The 22,287-nt window shown below is 32.9% G+C and overlaps 1 pseudogene; it reads right to left on the bottom strand.

The window, feature by feature from the left end:
- Positions 1-21,816, bottom strand: part of LOC120120411 — a 38,472-nt pseudogene extending 16,656 nt beyond the window's left edge.
- Positions 21,817-22,287: the final 471 nt, after the last annotated feature.

The raw sequence follows: 22,287 nt of genomic DNA, 5'->3' as shown, positions 1-22,287 counted from the left end.
CAAGGAAATATCAAGGGAAGTGGATCCTATAGGAGTCCAACCACAAAGAATAAGGAATGAGATGTCAATAATGTGAATGCCTATGATTCTAGAAAGGGTGCCACTGTCTCTTGGTCGAAGCCAATTATGATCGCATCGCCAAATCCTCTAAGGAAAGACACAAGGGTGTCAATAAGGGAAAGAGAACGAGAACAATTTGACCCTATTCCTATGAAATATAAAGAATTGTTTCAACAATACTTTGGTACACATATGGTATCCCATATCCCATTGATCCCTTAAAATCACCATACCCTAGGTGGAATGATGAAGGTGCTTGATGTGAATACCATGGTGGTGTCTCGGAGCATTATATGAAAAATTATTTTGCTTTTAAAAGGATTGTCCGAAGGTTGCAGAGTAAAAAATTAATTAATTTCAGCAATTTAGAGATGCTCAATGTCGCTCAAAATTCTTTACCTAATCAGGCAGAAACATGAACTAACTGAAGAGGTTGATAGGTCTTAGGTCCATCTATGAACCACCGGGGTTTGTTCTGTTGAAGAGTTACTAGTGATTTTCAAACTTTTTCAGAGTAATACTCCAACTTTTCTCATTTGCTCATACCCGGGGCAATAATAAATCCTCGTAAGGGTGAATGAACTATTTTTATTTACTTTCAATAAAAGACACATTCCGTCTTTTGTTTTGACAAACATATTTTCCATTAATTTTTCTTTGTATATATGTATATTATATTTGTTTCTACTTCTTATGTGAAATAGTTTCTATCGCATGTATATATGTATATATTTTCCCACGCTTTTTCTTCTAGGTCTCTATATATCAACGGTATGGATGACAATGATTCTGACCTGGAGATTGATTTTGAGCAGACCATATGTTTAGGGGAAATCGATTAGTGTGGCAATGAAGGAGGATGAAACTTTCCTTCCAAAGGTCGACACAAGATTTTCTGCATGAAGGATGATAAATCTTGAAAATCTTGATGGGCTCACATGATCTTAACAGGACATACCGAGATTTGACACAAATGTGTTAGTCCATAAATTACCAGTTAAGCCAAATTACAAATTGGTGCAACATAATTGAGGCATATAATACTCAAAATGACTTTGACAATTAAAAAAACAATCATCCTGTGAAGCACCAGAATCACATCATTATCTTCTTAAGGCAACTCTCTTTTACCACAATAAAATCCAAAAGATGGCAAACAAGAAGACAAGAAGGGACACTCAGTATTAATCTTATGAGGATTGGGGCAAAAAAGGGAAAAATAAAAACAATTAAAGAATCACCATGCATTAATAAATTGTTTTTTCAATGAATAAAAGATTAATTTTGAACCTCTTTCACGAAGATTTTCATGTATGAAATGATGAAAAACCTTGTTTCACTATCCTTTCACAAAAGTATAAAAAATATTCATTAATGTCCCTATTTGAGCTTGAAATACTTTTCTTTGGATTCAACCCTAACCAAGGATCACTCCCTATACTGAAGGGTAAGGCGAAAGAAAATATGCTCACATCCGTGAAGACAATCAATAATAAAGCACTGCAAGGTTGACCATATATGATATGTTTGAAGATTCAAATCAAATCAAGAATGATAAGAGATATTTCAAACACGAGAGTAACTTGTGCTCAAATAAAATTGAGGTCCCAAATTCAACAAATAAAAAGGAAAAGAGGGGGAACATACAAAGATTTCTCAAACCATAATGTTGGTCAACTAAAGCTGATTCAAAGATCCAGATTGTTGTAATGAGAAAGTCACGAACATTGGAAAAGGAAATGATTTCTAGGGTGAAAACCCACAAGTGGGCAATCTAGAGGGATCCAAAAAGAGAAAAAACATGATAAAGTAGATTCAATCAAAAGAGGAATGAATACATTAATCCTTGGTTTAGTCACCTTTAAACACGTATTTGGGCATGTTTATCCATTTCTTTCATAACCATGACCCATGGCCTATGTTACGTGCCTAACAAATCCTTCCTAATAATATATGAATTTTTAAGTGAAAGATTTTGTTCTGTACATCAAGATTGATCTTTTAATTCCCAAAATTTTCTAAAACTTTAATACATGAGTTGAAAAATAAAAAGAAAAATAAATAAATGAGGGTTCAAGATGAAAATTCTCAAAAGGCATTTTGAAAACAAAGAAGATCTCAAGTTGAAAACTTGAAGAGATGACTTGATTAATGATTTAAGATTCACACACGGAAAGGTCTTGAGTCAATATGACATTTTCAGTAAAGACATCTGATTGAAGTTGAATGCACGATAGACTTGATTAATTCGGGAGGAATTTGGCATCCTTCATTAATTATCACAATCTTCGATGCCCCTCAACAGAAGCTACGCTCGAGTCGTTCTACGGAGTTCCAGTTCAAATGAATCCACGTCATTGATATCAAGGGTAACTATTTTCTTTTTACTATTATTTCAAATGTTTGCCATGTACTTGCAAAATACTCCTTTCACGTATATGAATAAAAATGAACATTTTTCTTTGAGAACACATTTTTCTTAGCATCTTGCATTGAATTTAAATGCGAATAGTTTATTCACTTTGTAAAAGATCATTGTGTATGGTACTCAGAGGTTGATAGGGGTTTTGGTATGAAACTCAGAGGAATGACTCGGATACTATTTCGAAGCTTTTTTTTCAAACTTTTGAAAGAAAAGAAATGTAATGATTAGAGTCGGTCACGAGACATTAGAAGGTACGAAGATGGAAGAAGGTCAAGATTGATAGAAGAAGATCGAGACTTCTCTTTGAGACAGAAAATCCTAAAACAATATATTTGCATATACATTTTAGGCATACAGAAAGACATCACATTCATAGCATTACACACATATGTACAATTTTGTATATTTTTTGGAGTTAATTTCAACTTCACAATGAAGGATATTGAACTCGAAGAACACTCAAGATTGAATTAACGCAACTTATCTAAGTTAGATTTCAACTTCACAATAAAGGATATCGGGCTCAGAGAACATTCAACCTTGAATTAACTTTAAGAAGAATGAGTTATCCACAATATAGCTCAACTCAACAACGATGAGCTATTTTCAAACCAAGGTCTTCAAGTCAAATTTCAACTTCATGACAAAGGATATTGGACTAGAAGAGGACCCAAAACAATGGTAATTTAGCTTAACTCAACAACGAGGAGGTACTTTCCAGTTCAGATTTTGAGCTAGATTTCAACTTCACGACAAAGGATATCAAGCTCAAGTCATCCGAGATCGACTCAACTTCACGACAAATGAGTCATCCATAACATAGCTTAACAACGATGAGCTATTTTCATCCAACTTAACCCGCAAAGGTTTTGCAAATTTTTCTCGAGTCAAATTTTAACTTCACGACGAAGGATATTGGACTCAAAGATCATACTCATAGACACACTAACCAATGGTTATGTTGACCTTTGCAGATTCAATTACTTTGGAATCAAGAAAAACTAGAAGAATATTTTCGAACCAATCTACTTGAAGATATAGAAGATGAAGACAAGTCATCATAATGGACTCTAAAAGGCCCAACTATTCTTAGAGATGCAGAAAAGTAAAAAAACATATCAATCGAAAGTTAACGGAAAACAATAACACCATAGAAAAAGGCTATATCAACCGAACCAAAATCGGTTATTTTTAATCTTTGCTCTGTTTACGTTGCATGCCAATGAGCAAAGAGGAGCAGTTGTAATACCCGACTTGAAACATTTTTATTAAAGATGATTTTGAAGCCCAATACTTAGCCAACTTGCAACGATTTTTTAGACAAGATCCAAACATTTTTAAGGCATGATATCTACTCGAAACTGAACCGTTTTTTAGTTAGCTTTCCAACGCATCAATCGGACATCAAAAACTCAATATATGCTTATTTTAGCGAAGACAACACGTGCAAAAAATTGGATACGGGCCCAATACGGGGATTTTAATTTATTACAAATTTTTAATTATTTTATTGAATATTTATAATTAAATTCAGCTTTATACTTTTTATAGTTTATTTAGGGTAATTTAGGATCTTTTTATTATTTTAGAATCACTTTTGTTTTAATAAGTGTATATAACATTAATGAAAATATATTAAGTTTTTTGCTTTTAGGGTTTTTGGGAGCCTATAAATAAGCCATATTATTTTGTAATGAGGGACAAAAAATAAACATAGAAAAATGAAAGGAAAGAGAGAAAATAGTCACCCATTGTAGTTCTAAGAACAAGAACAATAAAAGTGAGTTTTGTTTAAAGTTAATCCTTTTTATTCCTTTTTATTTTTGTATTTGTTGTTTTGATCGACATTGCGTTGACACCCGTTTTCATTCGAGTTTTTTTATTATTGTTTATTATTATCACTTATTATTATTATTATTTTATCAATAATAGTTTATTTTACATTTTGTAGGCCCAAAACCGAGGCCAAAAAACTAGCCTAATTACAAACCTTAGGCTCATTTTATTATAATTTTTGGCTAACCCTAATTTTAGGGTTTCTACCCTAATTACTACCGTCGCCAAGGAGATGAAGAGTTGCGTCACCAGAGCACGCCGCCGTCATCATCGGAGCTCCATGCCGCCACCGTCATTAAGCTAGATTCGAGCCGCTCATGTTCCTGAAAAATCCACCAAAATAAATATCATATCAAATCCCAACATATCCAGGAAAATCCAGGAACCATACCTGAAAAATTTGGGATCCCAACAGTAAACCCATCGTCCACCATCATCACCTCTATACTATAGCTTCACCAAACACACATAAGGATTGTTTTAAAATAACATGCACCCATAAAAAAGGAGGGGGCAACATTATGAAAAGGAGGAGAGGAACCAGTTTGAAAGGAAGAGATGGGGAAATGGAGCAAATCGAGACAAAAAAGGGAAGGATTCAAACATAAAATGAAAAGAGCGAGAAGATCTATTTGAATAAAAAAATAGAAAGAAAAAGGGATAAAGATATTACCTTTAAAGTATCGAGCATCGCCAGAGAGAAGAAGGGTCGCTGAAATCAGAAACGACCAAAGAGATCTTCTTAGATCTACGACGTTAGAGGCAGTTCTAAACTAAACGGAGCCCGAATCCTTACTTAGGGTGATGAGACGCATCGATTGGTGATCATCTCATCATCTTTTTTTGTTGGTGAATGGTGGTCGGAGGTGGTCTTCACGACAGAGACTTATCGATCGGTGAAGTTTTAGGGGAGAGGGTTTTCGACCCTCTCTTTGCTGAAGAAAAAAAGGTGAAAATGAATGGCTTAAAGATTTATAACTCATAAAAGAAGCATATATACCGCCCTCAAAACTACGTCGTTTTGAAAGAGAGGAATTTTGTATTTTAACGTGTGGGATAATTGCACCAGGGGCCACTCATTGTTTGTACCTCTTCATTTCAATCACTAAATGCAAATTTCATGTCTCTTATTTTGAAGTTCAACTTTTATCGCTCATGCGTTTTAGTCACTATCATGTTGATATTGGTGTTCGGGTTAATAACACATTTGTTCCCTCATAATTTTTTTATGTTTTCTATTTTAGTCCTACTTTTGCTGTGTAAGATTTTCATATTTGTTTGATTGTTGTGCTTTATTTACTGCTATTCCAATTTCGTCCTTAATTAAGTTTATTTATTTGCAAAGTTACCATATTATTTCTGTTTAGTTTGTTTTAAGTATAAAATTGTTGATTTCATGTTCACATAGTGGATTATATATGTATGCGTGCATATATTAGGCCTTAAAGATAGCTTGTATATTTCAGTTATTTTTTCGGAATAATTTGAATTAGTTATATATGCATTTAACATGTTTTATGTCATTTCGTTTTATTTTTATTCCTTTTGATTTTTTTCATTGCATTTATTTATTTACCTTAAGTTACCAAATTCCACTCCATAAACATTTTCATATCCATTATACTTGAGAATGGTATTTTTATTTGCTTACTCATATATATTTTTCAAGAACACTTGTAGGATGGGTGTGAGAAGCACCGCTTGATCAAAGTAGTGCGACTCGATACGAAATTCGATTTATGTCTAATTAATTTTAATCTAATGATGCAATGTATGTCTATTTAATTAGCAATTTGTTTCATATTATTACCGATGTTCAATTTATATTTGATTTGTACTTTTAATGAACATTAGGGAGGGAACGCTTCTCATACAAATAATAAATAAATGCGATAGTTTTCCCATTAGAGGATGTGCAAATCCCATAATTTCTTCTCAGATTAAGGAATGTTTTCTAATGATTAATTCAATACAAATTAATCAATGTTTAATAAATGGATCATAATTTAATTTTCTATTCGAATTTCAATTTCCACTATTACGACAACGTAAAAGCGACTAGGTACCAATTTTGGGCGCAATGAGGGTGCTTACCTTTCCCCACGCGTAATCGACTCCCGAACCTAAAATGAATTTTTGATAAGCGCAAACCATTTTTTGTCTTAAAAAATGATTTTTCTTAAAAAAAAATTAAAAGACGTTTTTAGGTGTTTGACATACCTAACTCAAAGGTCGATGAAGACTCGCAAATTTCAAACTCATTCAAAATCTTTTTTTTAAAAAAGTCATAATTATTTTTAAATTAACATCGTTAAAAAATGGTTATGACACATTGATCTTAATTTTTTAGAAAAAATATATATATCAAATGAGAGAAAACTGATGAAAAAGGAAAATACTCTTAAATAGATTTCTCTAAATCTAACATTCCTTGAGGTTTCTCCATGAAAACCAATAATTTTCATTTATCTTTATTTGTTGTTATTATTTTTTTATTGTTTTGTTTATCGCTTCGATATTGCTTTTGTTTGAAAATCTCATTGGATGAAAGAAAACCGATGAACAAGGAAAAGAGTTTTTCAATGAATCTTCATAGATCTAGGCTTCCTTGACGTTTCTTGATGAAAAACCGATGGTGGATAATATTTTTTAGAAGGAAGAAAAAGAATTTAAATTTTAAATTTTTTGATTTTGTATTCAATTAAATGATCCGATGACCCATTTCGGATCCCTATGAGATTCACATGTTTTATATGGGTTGGAGGTATTTGTTTCCATGTTCCTTTCCTTTTTCCTTTAAAATTTCAATTTAATTTTTTTTACTAATTTTGCTTTGATTCCTTTTAAATAGACTTCCAATTCTAGTTTAACTCGTTTTGGCCTTTTTCTTTTCTTTTTATTCATGTAAACTCTTTGTTTTAATTATTCTTTTTTTCTTTAATCTAACATTAATTAGTGTCGAAATTTTCATAAAGTTCTTCCTTAATTTGATTTTGTTTTAAATTTATTTAATTTTTTCATTCTTTCCTTTTTTTTGTTTTTTTAATTTGATTTCTTTTTTATGTTAGATTTATTTTTTGTGGTGAAAATAAAATTTTATTTTAATTTTCTTTCCTTTTTAATTTAATATTCTAAAATTTTATTATTCCTTTTATTTTGGTATCCGTGACTTTTTTTCTTATTTTTATAGATTAGTGTCGCGACCGCCTTTCGGTTGGGCCCATGAATTGGACTTCGACTTGAATTAAATGGATTGGAGTCGCCACCGATCGTTTTAAAGCGATATTAGGCAGAACGGACACCATCTTACCTTATCTGCGTTTCACCAGATATGTGTCAGGTTCGAGAGTCGATTACAGTCAATGAATGATTAGCACCCTTGAACCGCCCTTTCAATACCAATTAATTTATCGGTTGTCTTTATGACGAAAATTAAAAATTTAAATTTAAAACATCGATTCGATAATTACCTTTGATCGATTGAAATTACCAGTGAAAATGCAAAAAAATGTTAGATAATAAAATAAAAATAAATACGAGGAAAAAAATCTAAGATAAAATAGGTAGCAGAGATAATTAAAAGTTAGCAAAAAAGAAAATAAACAAAAAAATAAATTAATAAATTAAAATAAATAAAGAAAATAACATGAATAAAATAAGAAAAGTAAAAGGGTTAGTTAAAAAAATAAAATAAAATAAGAATAAAATAAAATAAAAAAATATCAAAACTGAAACCGTGAAAGAAAAAATAATAATAAATAAAACAGAAAAGACTAAATTAAAATAAAAGTAAAATAGAGACGCTAAAATAAAAACAAATGCAATTGGTGACCAAATTGAAAGAAATTAAAAAATAACTCCAGCGCTACAGATGTGGAACTCTCTAATGACCCATGTCCTAGTTAACCCAAAATTAAATTAAAAGCAATTCTCATTCCCTAATTCATTTGCATAACACGTGAGGCCCAAAAAAATATCCCTTGAAAGCTGAACACAGTGAATATAAATATAAAAATTAGTGGCCCCCATGTACTGTCAGGATTCACTGGAGTAATTAGTGACCATAATTAAAGGCACGCAATCAATAAGAAATACTGGTTCATGAACCAGCTCCTTTTTCTAATTTCTGTCGATGTTTCTCCACCTTTCAAACACGGTTGGTCAATCCCCCTTTTGAGTTTGATTAAAAAAAACAATGGAGAAACACGTATGCAAGGAGACCAGATAAAAAAAGGTAAAAAGCGATACCTTTATGTTTTTCCTCTTTCGAGATACAAATCTCAAAAATAGCTTAGTTTCTCACTGTTTTTGCTCTCGAAACACTTGCGATTTCTCTCTGTAATTGTTTGTTTTTTGCTTGTATATCTCGTGTAAACTCCTCCCCTCTTAGCCTAGATTTACATTAATTTATAGTGTAAACAAAGCTATTTCCGTGTGATTTTAGAATTCTAATGGCACTAAAACTGATTGTTGATTGTTGTTTTTGCCCCATGATAATCTATCGCCAGAAAAATCGGGACTTTGCCGTTAGTTTAACCGAGTGGTTGAGGCTGCTCTAACGAGGGATGCGATACTTAGGTTTGTGAAAGCATAGTCTTGTACGTGTGGGCTTGTTGGTTAGCCTTCTAGTTGGGCCTACACATAAAATTGAACCCAAACGGAAGCATTATTACACCAGTAATAATATTATACGGTTTAAGTAAAAAAATATGTGGCTACAACTGCCCCTCTTTGTCCTCTTTCGTGGAACCAAAAATAGGACAAAGACAAAATGACACAAATTTTCGCTCGGTGGAGTTGAAAATTGATCTGAATTAGGAGTAACTCCCTGTCGAATTTGAGTCGCACTTGGCTCCCCCATCGCGAGGTCGAATTCATCTTGAAATGATACAGAATTGAAACCGTAGTTTGGAATTTGAGCTGGAACGTGGCATCTCGTTGCCAAATTGTAGTAAACTTTGGTCTTCTTCTCGGTTTTAGGACCTTGGTTACAAAATTCTACTGGAAAGTAGTTCCTTGACTCCACCATGTGGTTGATAGGCCTTCGAGCTGAATGAAATCGAACACGACAATTTTTATTAACAGATAACCCTTCCTTCCTTGAGCTACGCTGTAAATGATGTTCCTTGGAGCTGAGTGTAATCGAACTCGAAGGTCTTTTGGTGACAGATAACCTTTCTAGCCTTGAGTTATGTTGTAACATGTGCCCTCGAAGGATTGGTGTTTCAAGAGAAACATTTTCAAATGTTTTTTTTTGTTTCAAGAGAAACAATTTCAAAGGTTTTTTTGTGTTTCAAGAGAAACTGTCTCAAGGTTTTTTTTTGTGAGAAAACTGTTTCAAAGGTTTTTTTTGGTATTCCAGGAGAAACAATTTCAAAGATTGGTGCTTCAAGAGAAACTTTCTCAAGAGAGACAAACCTTTGTTCCAAAACAAACTGTCTCAAGGGAGACAAATTTGTATCAAGGAAAACATATTCAAAGATTTTGTTTCAAGGGAAACTGTCTCAAGAGAGACAAAATTTGTTTTTAAAAAATGTCTCAAGAGAGACAAAATTTGTTTTAAGAGAAACTGTCTCAAGAGAGACAAAACTTAGTTCCAAAAGAAATTGTCTCAAGGGAGACGAAATTTGTTTCAAGGAAAACATATTCAAAGATTTTGTTTCAAGGGAAACTGTCTCAAGAGAGACAAAATTTGTTTTAAGAGAAAATGTCTCAAGAGAGACAAAATTTGTTTTAAGAGAAACTGTCTCAAGAGAGACAAAACTTTGTTTTGAGTAAATTATCTTGAGCAAGACGACCCCTTGTTTCGAGAGAAACCATCTCAAAGGTGATCGATAATCTACTTGTTCATGCATGCTAAAGAAATCCTTTCAGAAGCTTTAATCATTAACTTAAGGAAGTCAAATTTGTGGATGACATGTTTGTTGTGACACTAAATCACTTCATCGGGCACGATATCTTTCTCCATGAAGTTGAAATCGTGGATGGCTCATTAGTAATGAAATTGAGCTTTTAATTGGATGTCCTTCGTTGTGAAGTTAAGATCCACACTTGTAAATTGCACCTCTTTTGAGTTCAATATCTTTTGATGTGAAGTTGAAATTGACTCTAGCATGAATCTGCAAAATTATGCACATATGCGATGCTCTGGATGCGATGCTATTATGTATGCCTAAAATGTATATGTGAAACATGTTATTTTAGGGTTTAGAGAAAAAATCTCAATATCTGGTTGTCAGTCTCGATGACCCTTGATGCTGGAATCTTGAATTTCTGATTCTTGATCTTGGATTCTTTAATATGTTAAATCCTAATATACAAAATATTGATCTGTGAAGGGGATAACTGTGTGAGTAGTCTTCATTCTATCTTTGACTTAGTTTGTCTTCATTTCTACCAGGGTGTACTCTTGTAAACCTCAACCTAAGACAATTTATTTTCCTTGCTCCAACAAATTTTGCCCCAAAAAATTGGCTTCTCTTGCCCCAGCTTCAATCTTGAGCTATGGAGAGATATTCGTTGATTTTTAAGACATGCTTCCAGAGAACTTATCTTGTTTGAAAATTCTTTTCTTCATTTGAATTTTCAAAATTTCAAAAAATATCAAAAGGAGTTTTGAAAAATATTGCCTCCTTCTAGGTTTCATAATTGAAGCAAATCATAAAACGAGAGTTTATATCAAAAGAATCAAATTCTCTTTTAAGCCTTGATAGCTGCAAATCTTTGACAAATATCAAGACTGAAAAGTTTGTTTAGAGATGGGTTATTTAAATTAAGGTTTGTTTTATCGATTCAATCATCGCGAAGACCATGGTATGCCCCTCTTTCTTGATTTGACATTTTGATCAGAGGCGAACAAAATAACACAACTAGCAAAATCAATGGCTAGACCTTTCAGAACACTTCTGTTTCAGTTCTCCGAAATCTTCCATTTGTTCAAGCTTCGTAGGATCCTCTAACAAAGACAGTGCAGAAATATCGGTCTAAAAATGAAATTACTGAGTGCTCGTGTGAAATTGACTATAACATGTGTTCCTTAACTCCCTTAGTCCATCTTTTACCAAAAATTCTTATTTAGATAAATTTGATTTAATTTACCATTATCTAGCTAGCTGAATCCATAAAGCCGGAGCGTTTAACCAATTGCTTTAGAGGGACATCTTAATATTATAATCACTTTTATCAAGTTAATTGAAGGGTTCATCTCATCACAAACTCTTCGGTCGGATAATAGTAGTGGAGCAAACACCGAATTAACAAGTGTTCGAGCACAATGTAATCTATTCATAAGGCCAGGGTATTCAAGTTTCATCTATAATCAATTGCCTTAGTGGAATAGCTCAGCTTTACGGATTTAATTTCTTAAGATTGTCAAGAAGAACATGTTATAGTCTAGGTGTTGTTAAAAGTAAAAAAATTTCATCTTTAGAGTTCAATTTCCAAGCAAATGTCCTAAACTAGATTCACTTACTCGACTATTTCATCTGTGAAGATCCTGATCATCACTGAACGTCATTAACAGAAGTAGAAACCAATTAGCTTTGTAATTTTAGGTACTAGATACCCCATTTTATCCGCTCCTAATATATGTCTGAATCCCAAACCCTGGATGGACTCTTCATGAGAAGAGAAAACTAGCTCGGTTCTCGTAAGAGAAGATCATGTAGTTTGGTGTATCTTTTAAATTAGGATCAAGGGGTCTTTGTTTGCAGGATTCAATCTTGTCATTTGTCAAAGATTTACAACCTCAATTATTAAAAAGCCTTTAATTAAGGTGATATTCAAGGAATTTAAAATTTGCTCATTTCCTCAAAAGGAAACATTTTATTTAAAATGTTTGAACGTCAAGTGACTTAAAAAATTTCACACATAAGAAGTACGAAAGAAAGAAAAAAATTCAAACAATATGATGTGCTTAAAAATGCAACAAAATTTTTGATGGATGCCTCATCTGACTCTCGATCAGAATGCCCCATTACACATTGAAAGTCAATGCCCCTAAATCGATCAGATCTTGGACCTTACGTTTCAATGCCCCAATGTTTTCAGTGGTGTGCCTTGAGCTCCCAATATGATAGTTGCATATGGCGTTAATATCATGGCCTTCAGGATATGGGACCTCTCTAATTTTAGATTGAACTGGAGTCACAAGATTCTTCTCAACTAGCGTTGGGAGTAACTCCTCATATGTCATTGGGATTGGACTAATGCGAGTCTTTTTATGGAAGATATTATGAGGTCTAATCCCCAGATTAGTCAGGTAAGATTCCCTTTCATTCCTTGGTTCTCTCCGAGTTCGTTTAGAAGTACCAGATGGTATAGCTACAGTGGCTGAGATTGTAACACCTCTGTTAGCATTGTAGGTATTGACATTGTTGATCTCTCGCTCTTTGTTCTTCATGGGAGGCTTCTAACTGGAGTTTTTTCCCTTAATTTTCCCTTGTTTTATAGCTAGCTCGATCATCTCACCAGCCATAACTAGATCTAAGAAACTTCCCAATGTGATTGCCACCAGGTGCCTGAAGTAAGGTGCCTTCAGGGTTTGTACAAATAACTTCTTGGTTTTCTTTTCATCCAAATATGGATGAACTTGCATAGCCAAATCCCTCCATCATTGTGCATATTGTCGGAAACTTTCATTATGCTTTTTTTCCAGGTTTTGTAGCATAACCCAGTCTGGTCTCATATCATTAATATGTTTGTATTGCTCCAATAAAGACTTGCCTAAGTCTTTCCATATCTTAATATGAGTTTGGTTGAGCTGGTTGTACCAACAGATAGCTGAACCGGACAGGCTCTTCTGGAAGCAGTGGATCAGGAGTTGGTCATTTCCCCCATATCTCGTCATCTTCTGACAGAAGATAGTGATGTAGGCTGAGGGGCAGCTTTTCCCATCGAACTTCTTGAATTTATGGACCTTAAACTTTGGTAGAAGCACCAAATATGGAACCAGGCTCAGCTCCATTGCGTCCACACTATAATAATCATGGTCCCCTGAGACCATCTTCATCTGATCTTCTAACATCATGATCTTCTCTTCCATCTTCTTTGCCTTATCCTCCTCATCAAAATCCAGGATAAGATAGTCTTCCGATATTTTTGGTGTCGGTTGCGAAAGCTTGTATATTTGCACCAGATATGGCTTTCCCTTTGATAGTAGATGAGTCCCCTTGTAATCTGGGTAAGATCCCTGGTGAGACAACCACTTGTGAGGTTGGTGGTATAGTGACTCTTTCAGATGAACCTGCCCTTGGTATACTGGCTTGTTGGAGACCCGATAACTTGGCCATAATTTGATCGACCAAGGACTCTTGGTTCTTCCTGATGGACTCCATGGTACTTTGACTGTTCTGACCCATCTTATCCTCCAGCTCTTTTTGCAATTTTGCCATATTCTCTTCGATTTGAATGATTCTGGCCTCCATTCGCCTTTTTTCAAGCGGATGGGGTGTGTCCAACGCTTGAGGTGGTGTATACATTATTTATTCCTTTTATTGAGACATTCTTCAGTTAGTTAATGTGAATGCAAAGAAAATAACAAAATGCAAAATATGTATAAATGATGATGCATGAAATATCCGAGGCCTTGATCCAAAAAATGTGCCTGTTATTATGAATAATCCTTATTAGGGACAAAAGTGTTTTATCTTTTAAGAGACAAAAATATCCTGACAGCTTCTAACATGTTGACTAGTCTTCTGCCTTCGTCTGTCACCAGTTGAATAACTTGTCGAACCGCTCTGACTTCTCTGGATGAACCGTGCAAATATTGAGTTGCTTTTTGTACTGGCCCAAGAAGTCTCGAATGACTTCATCTCGAGCATTTATCTTTTGTTGAGCATGTTCCCAACGAATACGTCATTGGATCCCTTAATTGATAGGAACTATATGAAGTCCATTTGCCTATTTCTTGAATTCGTCAACAATGACCTCCAATTTCAATTATCGCTTTGTCATCTTTTTCTTGTTGTCTTTGAAAAGACTATCCAGATCAGCAACCTTTATCTTGCCCCTGCAACCTTTGCCAACCTAAAGTTAATTTTTTATGTGCTTGGTGTAAACTCGGATTGTGGGCACCACGTCTTTTGGATTGAATGTGACACATAGTCTCCTTGTAGACTTCCCTCTGCATTTTCATCTCTTGTATTACAACCCCTTTGTCCATTAAAGCAAACTATTTATGTTTAACAAACATGTTTTTTATCAACACCTCTTGCGAATGATGTAAATGATGAAAAATGAAAAAAAACAAAAATGAAGGGAAAAAGTTAGCGAGACAATGGTAATAAAAAATGATGAAAATGAAAAGTCCTACCCCACATGTTATCTACCCAACACGCTTATTATTCCTACCCGGACATGATCTATCCCACATTCTAATTTCAAACAAATTTTAACCTCATATTTGTCTAGTTCGCATGCTTTGAATAGAAAGTAAAGCAATAAATAATTCAGGTATCCTAGGGTTTGAAATGAGGTTTTTGGGTGGGCTCTAATTCCCTGTACTCTCCTGGTTTAGGTTCTAAAAAGGTACCCAAGTTCTCCTTGCTTGTGCCCCCTTGGGCTTGCCAGACCCTTAGTCATAAGCCCATTACAAGCTTATGTGACTAAGTTAAACTCGAGAGGAAACATTCCCTTATGCCTATACGAAGAATAAATTCACACGAAAGCATAAGGTATATGAATCCCGAATGTTACTTGCTAGGCCCATACGGAGAATAAATTCCCACGAAGGCGTCGCTTTCACCCCCACTTAAAAGGGTTCGGAGCTCGGGTATAGAGCCAGAGATAGAAAACTTTGAAAATCTGAAATCATTAAAAGAGTTAGTACAACTATTTAAAAAAATAATCAAAAATAAATAATAAGAATCGAAGAATTAAATTAAAATTTAAACTTTCAATTTTCGCTTAAAAAATATAACCAAAAATTAATTCGGCCTGACTCACTTACATGTCCTCAGTGGAGTCGCCAAGCTGTCGCAACCGTATTTTGTTGGGCCCCGAAATTGGGCTTCAACTTGAATTAAACGGATTAGAGTCGCCATCGATCATTTTAAAGCGATATTAGGTAGATCGGACACCATCTTACCTGATATGCGTTTCACCAAAAATGTGTCGGGTTCGGGAGTCGATTACGATAAAGAAAGGATTAGCACCCTTGAATCACCCTTTCGGTACCAATTAATTTATCGGTTGTCTTTATGGTAAAAATTAAAAATTTAAATTTAAATTTATAACATTGATTCGATAATTACCTTTGATCGATTGAAATTACCACTGAAAATGCAAAAAAATGTTAGATAATAAAATAAAAATAAATACGAGAAAAAAAATTCTAAGATAAAATAGGTAGTAGAGATAATTAAAAGTTAGCAAAAAAGAAAATAATAAATAAATAATAAATAAATAAATTAAAATAAAATGAATAAAATAAGAAAAGAAAAGAAAAACAGTTAGTTAAAAAATAAAATAAAAAAATATCTAAACTTAAACCATGAAAAAATAATAATAATAAATAAAACAGAAATGACTAAATTAAAATAAAAGTAAAATAGAGACTCCAAAATAAAAACAAATGCAATTGGTGACCAAATTGAAAGAAATTAAAAAATAACTCCAGCGCTACAAATATGGAACTCTCTAATGACCCATGTCCTAGTTAACCCAAAATTAAATTAAAAGCAATTCTCCTTCCCCAATTCATTTGCAGAACACGTGAGAGCCCAAAAAAAATCCCTTGAAAGCTGAACGCAGTGACTACAAGTATAAAAATTAGTGGCCCCCATGTACTGGCAGGATTTACTGGAGTAATTAGCGGCCATAATTGAAGGCACGCAATCAATAAGAAATATTGGTTCATGAATCGGCTCCTTTTTCTAATTTCTGTCGATGTTTCTCCTCATTTCAAACACGGTTGGCCTATCCCTCTTTTGAGTTTGATTCAAAAAAAATAATAGAGAAACACGCATGCAAGGAGACTGAATAAAAAAAGTAAAAAGTGATACCTTTATGTTTATTCCTCTTTCAAAATACAAATCTCAAAAATAGCTTAGTTTCTCACTATTTTTGCTCTCGAAACACTTGCAATTTCTCTCTGTAATTTCTTGTTTTTTGCTTGTATATCTCGTGTAAACTCATCCCCTCTTAGCCTAGATTTACATTAATTTATAGTGTAAACAAAGCTATTTCCGTGTGATTTTAGAATTCTAATGGCACTAAAACTGATAGTTGGTTATTGTTGTTGCCCCACGATAATCTGTCGCCGAAAAATCGGGACCTTGCCGTTAGTTTGACCGAGTGGTTGAGGCTACTCTAACGAGGGATGTGGTGCTTAGGTTTGTGAAACCTTAGTCTTGTACGTGTGGGCTTGTTGGTTAGCCTTCTAGTTGGGCCTGCACATAAAATTGAACCCAAACGGAAGCATTATTACACCAGTAATAATATTATACGGTTTAAGTAAAAAAATATGTATGTTATATAATAAAACATTTATATTATATAATATAACATATTGTAATGGGTCGGACGAAAATATGTGTCTACAATTAGAATCAATTTTTTATTTTATTTTTTATATCCTAATTCATTTATTTTATAGTAATAAATCCTCAAAGGTAAGTAATTTGGATCTCTTCTTTAAATTTCGGTTTAAATTTTAATTTTCTTTATTAAGACAACTCGTAACCGTGTTGGTACTGAAAGGGTGATGTGGGGGTTCTCATCCTTCCCCACACGTAATCGACTCTTCAACCCTTCCAAATGAATCTCTAGTAAGACGTAGACCCGGTAAGAGGTAAAATTTATGTATATGGCCTTATCTAATCCAAAAAGGTTGGTGGCTACTCCAAAAGGTAATAAGTCAAGATACGAATCTGAGACCAGAGGCAGGGCTAGAGGGAGCACAACATGAACGATGGAACAGGGCCCCGGAATAGCAAGGGCCCAAAAAGAATTAGATTTATTACAATAAAAATCTCATTTTTTGGGGTCGAACTCCACTTTACGAGAAATGAGCTCGTCTTCATGATCTCCCTATCTCACACCGTTACGATTTGAGTTAGTAATATCACCAATCTCCCTATATATATTGCATTCAAGCTTTGCAATTTTTACTAAGGAAATTATAAGATCTAGAAATTCAATAATATACTTCAAGGTTAAACAAATTGTGAGTACTTGCTCAATCTCCCTCATTCTGGCAAAGCAACGGCAGCAATACAACAACAAAGTTTATTGCATGGTAATATTTTTTTAATTTTTATTTTTCAATTTTTATTTTACTTTTTTTGTAATTACCATTAATAGTTCTTCTCGTAAATGCAATTGATTATTTTTTTAATATAGATTGCAGAGGTTAATTTACTGATTATATTGAGGAGAGTTGGATTACTTAATCTTGCAAAAAAACGGGAATCCTGGTGCTATCTTTTCTCTCTCCTTTTTTATGTAGTTACTATAATTTTCAATTTTATCATTTGTTTAGTCTATGAGTGTTCTTTGTGTTCAATATGGTTCAAAAATGTCAATCTGGTTATGAAAAGCGTAAAAAGAGCTAAGAGAGTAGAACAATTAATTCAATCTCTGAAAGGTGCTCTAGATAATTTTTTTCTAAAGGAACCTCAAGTTGAGGAAAAGTCTGATAATTCAAATGAGTTAGATGGGGTTAATATTGATGATGAGAATGTTGAACTAGCAGAGAATGTAGGTGATGATGTTAATATAGAAAATGCCAATATTCTAAATGATTTTGAACAAAATTTGGAGCATAATTTTGATCATATTGATCATAATACTGAACAAAATGAATCTGCTTTAGTTGATATATATGATCCAAGAAAATGGGATTCTCTTGATTCAAAATTGATTGACATTTTGGCTGTAAATGGCCCCAAAAGAGACTTAACCCTTGTAAAAGGCCCTAAAGACAAACTTTCTCGCAGATTTTCTTCAAATTTTTATACAAGATGTTTGCCTAATAGTGAAACTTGTGATAGAGATTGGCTTGTTTATTCAAAGGAGCTTGACAAAGTATTCTATTTTTGTTGCAAGATCTTTAAAAAGGGTCCTAGAAAATGTCATTTAGTAAATGAAGGGTTTAATGATTGGATGCATCTTAGTACTAGACTTAAATAACGTGAAACCAGTCTTGATCATGTATTGAGTATGACGACTTGGTGTGAACTTCGACATAGGTTGCAACAAAGTGAATCAATTGATAAAGTTTCTCAAGAACAATTTAAAAAAGAAAAGGAGTACTGGAAAAATGTTATTGTAAGAATCATTGATGTTGTGAAGTATCTTGCTACACATAATCGTGCATTTCGTGGAAAAAAAAAAGGTTATATCAGACAAGCAATGGAAATTTTTTAGGTTTGATAGAAATGTTGGTTGAGTTTGATCCTATGATGAAATAGCATGTTGAACGTATTATTAGTGGTAATATTCATCACCGTTATCTAAGTCATGATATTCAAGATGAATTGATACTCTTGCTTTCTTCTAAAATTAGATCGATCGTAATTCAAAAAATAAAAGAGGCTAAATATTTTTCTGTGATGTTGGATTGTACACCTGATACTAATCATCAAGAACAAATGGCCTTGATTATAAGGTGTGTTGATGGCTGTTTAAATACTTGTGAAATTAAAGAATTTTTTATTGAATTCTTACAAGTTGATGATATAACTGGCCAAGGGCTTTTTGAAGTGTTAGAATATGTGTTTAATTCTCATGATCTTGATATAGATAATGTTAGAGGTCAAAGATATGATAATGAGTTTAATATGAAAGGTAAGAATCAAGGTGTGCAAAAAAGACTATTAGATTTGAATCCTAGAGCTTTCTATACTCCATGCGGTTATCATAGTCTTAATCTGGGTTTATGTGGCATTGCAAACACTCCAAATAAAGCAATAGATTTTTTGGAATAGTTCAGCGCATTTATACTTTGTTTTCTAATTCAACAAAGTGATGACAAATTTTAAAAGAAAATGTGAAAGATTATACTCCTAAATCATTTTCAGCCACAAGATGGGAGTGTAGAGTTGATAATATTAAGGCTATAAGATTTAAAGTTGTTGAATTACGAGAAGCCTTATTACAACTAGATGATGTTGATAATGATTCTAAAATTCAAAGTGAAGCGAAATCGTTGGCTACAAATGAACTTGGTAGTTTTGAATTTTTGCTTTTCTACAATCATTTGGTATGAAATTCTCTCTGATGTGAACTTGGTTAGCAAATATTTACAGTCAAAAGACATGTTAATTGATATTGCTATGAGTGAGATAAAAGGGTTGATATCCTTTTTCAAGAATTATAGAGATGTTGGATTTTCCAATGCCATGGATATTGCAAAAACAATAGCTATTGAAATTGGAATCGACCCTGTATTTCCTCATAGGCGTATGATATGTAGAAAAAGACAATTTGACGAGCTTAATGGTAAGGAAACATCATTATCTCCAGAGGAATCATTTAGAATTCAATATTTTATCTGCATTGTTATCAAGCTATTTCATCATTAGAAAATAGGTTTGAACAATATGAATTGTATGAGAATGTTTTTAGATTTTTGTTCAATTCTGATAAGTTGCAATCAATGGATGACATCAAACTCCAATCTTGATGTATTAACTTTGAGAATGCTCTTAGGAAAAGTGAGTTATCAGATTGTGATGGATATGATTTGTATATTGAATTAAAATTACTTAGGGAGATTTTACCTAAGGAAAAAATGAGAGCAATGGATTTTTTGAAGTTCTTGAAGCGTTTTAATTGCTTTCCAAATGTCACAATTGCATATAGAATCTTATTGACAATTCTTGTAACTGTTTCTTCTGGAAAAATGAGTTTTTCGAAACTGAAGTTGATCAAGTCATACTTACGGACAACCATGTCACAAGAAAGGCTAAATGGACTTGCTTTAATGGCCATTGAGAGCAATATTTTGGAAGAAGTTGATACTGAAAGTGTTATAGATGATTTAGTTTCAAAAAATGTAATGTGAGCATCACGTTTTAAGCGAATATGTACGAGTTTCTATATTCTTAATATATATCATGTAATATGACATTCTCTCTATAATTTAGTAAAGGTTTTCTAGTTAATAAAGTCATCTTTTAAAAAAATTGAGATTTAAGGGCCTCTTTTTAAGAATTTGCACAGGGCCTCCAACGTCCTAGCCCCGACCCTGTTTGAGACCACCCGAAGTACTGTTGCGACAACTTTCAAATAAATCTCTACAGGTCTTGTCTTCCTTGAGGTTTCTTGACGAAAACAGATGACAAATTCGAAAAAAGAGTGAAAAGAGTTCTCCAATAATGTAAAAAAATAATTTTATTTCAATTCAACCACTTTTCATTTTTTTTCTCTTTTTTTTAATTTTAATTTGTCACCTGCTTTCTTTAATTTGATTTTGTTTTGTTAATTTTTTTTTCATTATTAACACGATGAGTAATTTAAAATTATTAATTTTTCTTTAATCTTACTATATGTTTCTTTGATTTCTTTTCCATTTTTGTTATGATGACTATTTTGGCATTTTTTTTCTAATTAATTTTTCCTTTTTTACTTAATATTCTAAAAGATTTTCCTTTCAATTTAAATTAACATTTCTCTTTCTTTAATTTTAATTGTTTGTATTTATATCATTTCATCTTTGTATTTATTTTTATATAATTTTAATTTTTTATATCATACATTTATTTATCTGTCATTAATTTTAGTGATAGTTTATTTTATTATTTTGGTACCCATGACCCTTTATTTTATTTTTTCAAATTAAAATAATTCAGTCACACAATATTTTTCTTTTTATTTATAATTCTCTTATTTTATTTCAGAAGACTCCTAAAGGTAAGTAATTTGGATCTTTTCCTTAAATCTTGGCTCAAACTTTAATTTTCTCTATTAAGATAACTTATAATCGTGTTGGTCTCGGAAGGGTGATTTGGGGTGTTCATCTTTTCCTATACGTAATCGATTCACGAACCCTTCCAAGTAAATCTATGGTAAGATGCACATCGGTAAAAGATAAAATTAGATATTACCTTACCTAACCCAAAAGATTGGTGACAATTCTAAAAAGATAAAATTATTCACTTTAAATCGAGATGTGAAATTAGAACTACATGAAAGATCGTTATGAAGGAATGCATATATATATATATATATATATATACATTGAGGGAGTTACACCGTGAAATTGAGGTTTACCTTGTAGCAAGGGCGAGAGCAGTAGCGAGAGCTACATCGCGGGCAAGGGTATTGCGAGAACTGTTTCTAACAACTGTGCAAAATCAGTGTAAAGCTGCGTAAAGATTGAATATTAGACGAACAATATTTATAAAAAAAAGGAGCTGAAAATAGTGGAGAACAACATACACGTGGCAGATTATACGCGAAGGATGACGAATTGGAAGGTTTTTCTGATGTGAGGATCGTTTCCGCCATCTTTCAAATACCAATTCAAATCAAAAGTTTATTTTATTTAATTTTCATTAACCGAAAATCCAAGTGAAAAAAGACTATTACCTCAGAGACATTCTCGTCACATAAATTTGCATGGATACTAAAAAATTCTCAGTATTTTCTTTTTAATTAATTTATGGTGCTTATAAGTAAAAGTATTTATACTCTCAATAATTTGACAATAAAAACTCATATGTCCTATAGTTGTTGATGTTCAAACCTAATACATTTAGGAATAACAACTATTCTTTTCTTTAACCACTTAAGTCCTTGATTCTTACAAATTCTCAATATTTTTAAGTTGTCTTAAAAGGAAAAGTAGGGAAATATGTGAGTGTGATGCTATTACGGTATGCTCTGACTATTTTGGAGATATAGCCTATAGGAATGGGCTCTGTTGAAGGTGGTGGCAAATTGGTAGGTGTCGGGGTAATACAACACGTAGGATGAGTAAAATTCGAATTGACTTGAAAAATTGAATTTTTCGACTCGAA

The sequence above is a fragment of the Hibiscus syriacus genome, unplaced genomic scaffold (genome assembly GCF_006381635.1).
Source record: "Hibiscus syriacus cultivar Baekdansim isolate YM2019G1 unplaced genomic scaffold, ASM638163v2 tig00110338_pilon, whole genome shotgun sequence".
Classification (NCBI taxonomy): domain Eukaryota; kingdom Viridiplantae; phylum Streptophyta; class Magnoliopsida; order Malvales; family Malvaceae; genus Hibiscus; species Hibiscus syriacus.
Note: the sequence above shows the minus strand (reverse complement) of the source record. Positions and strands in the feature narration are given on the sequence as shown.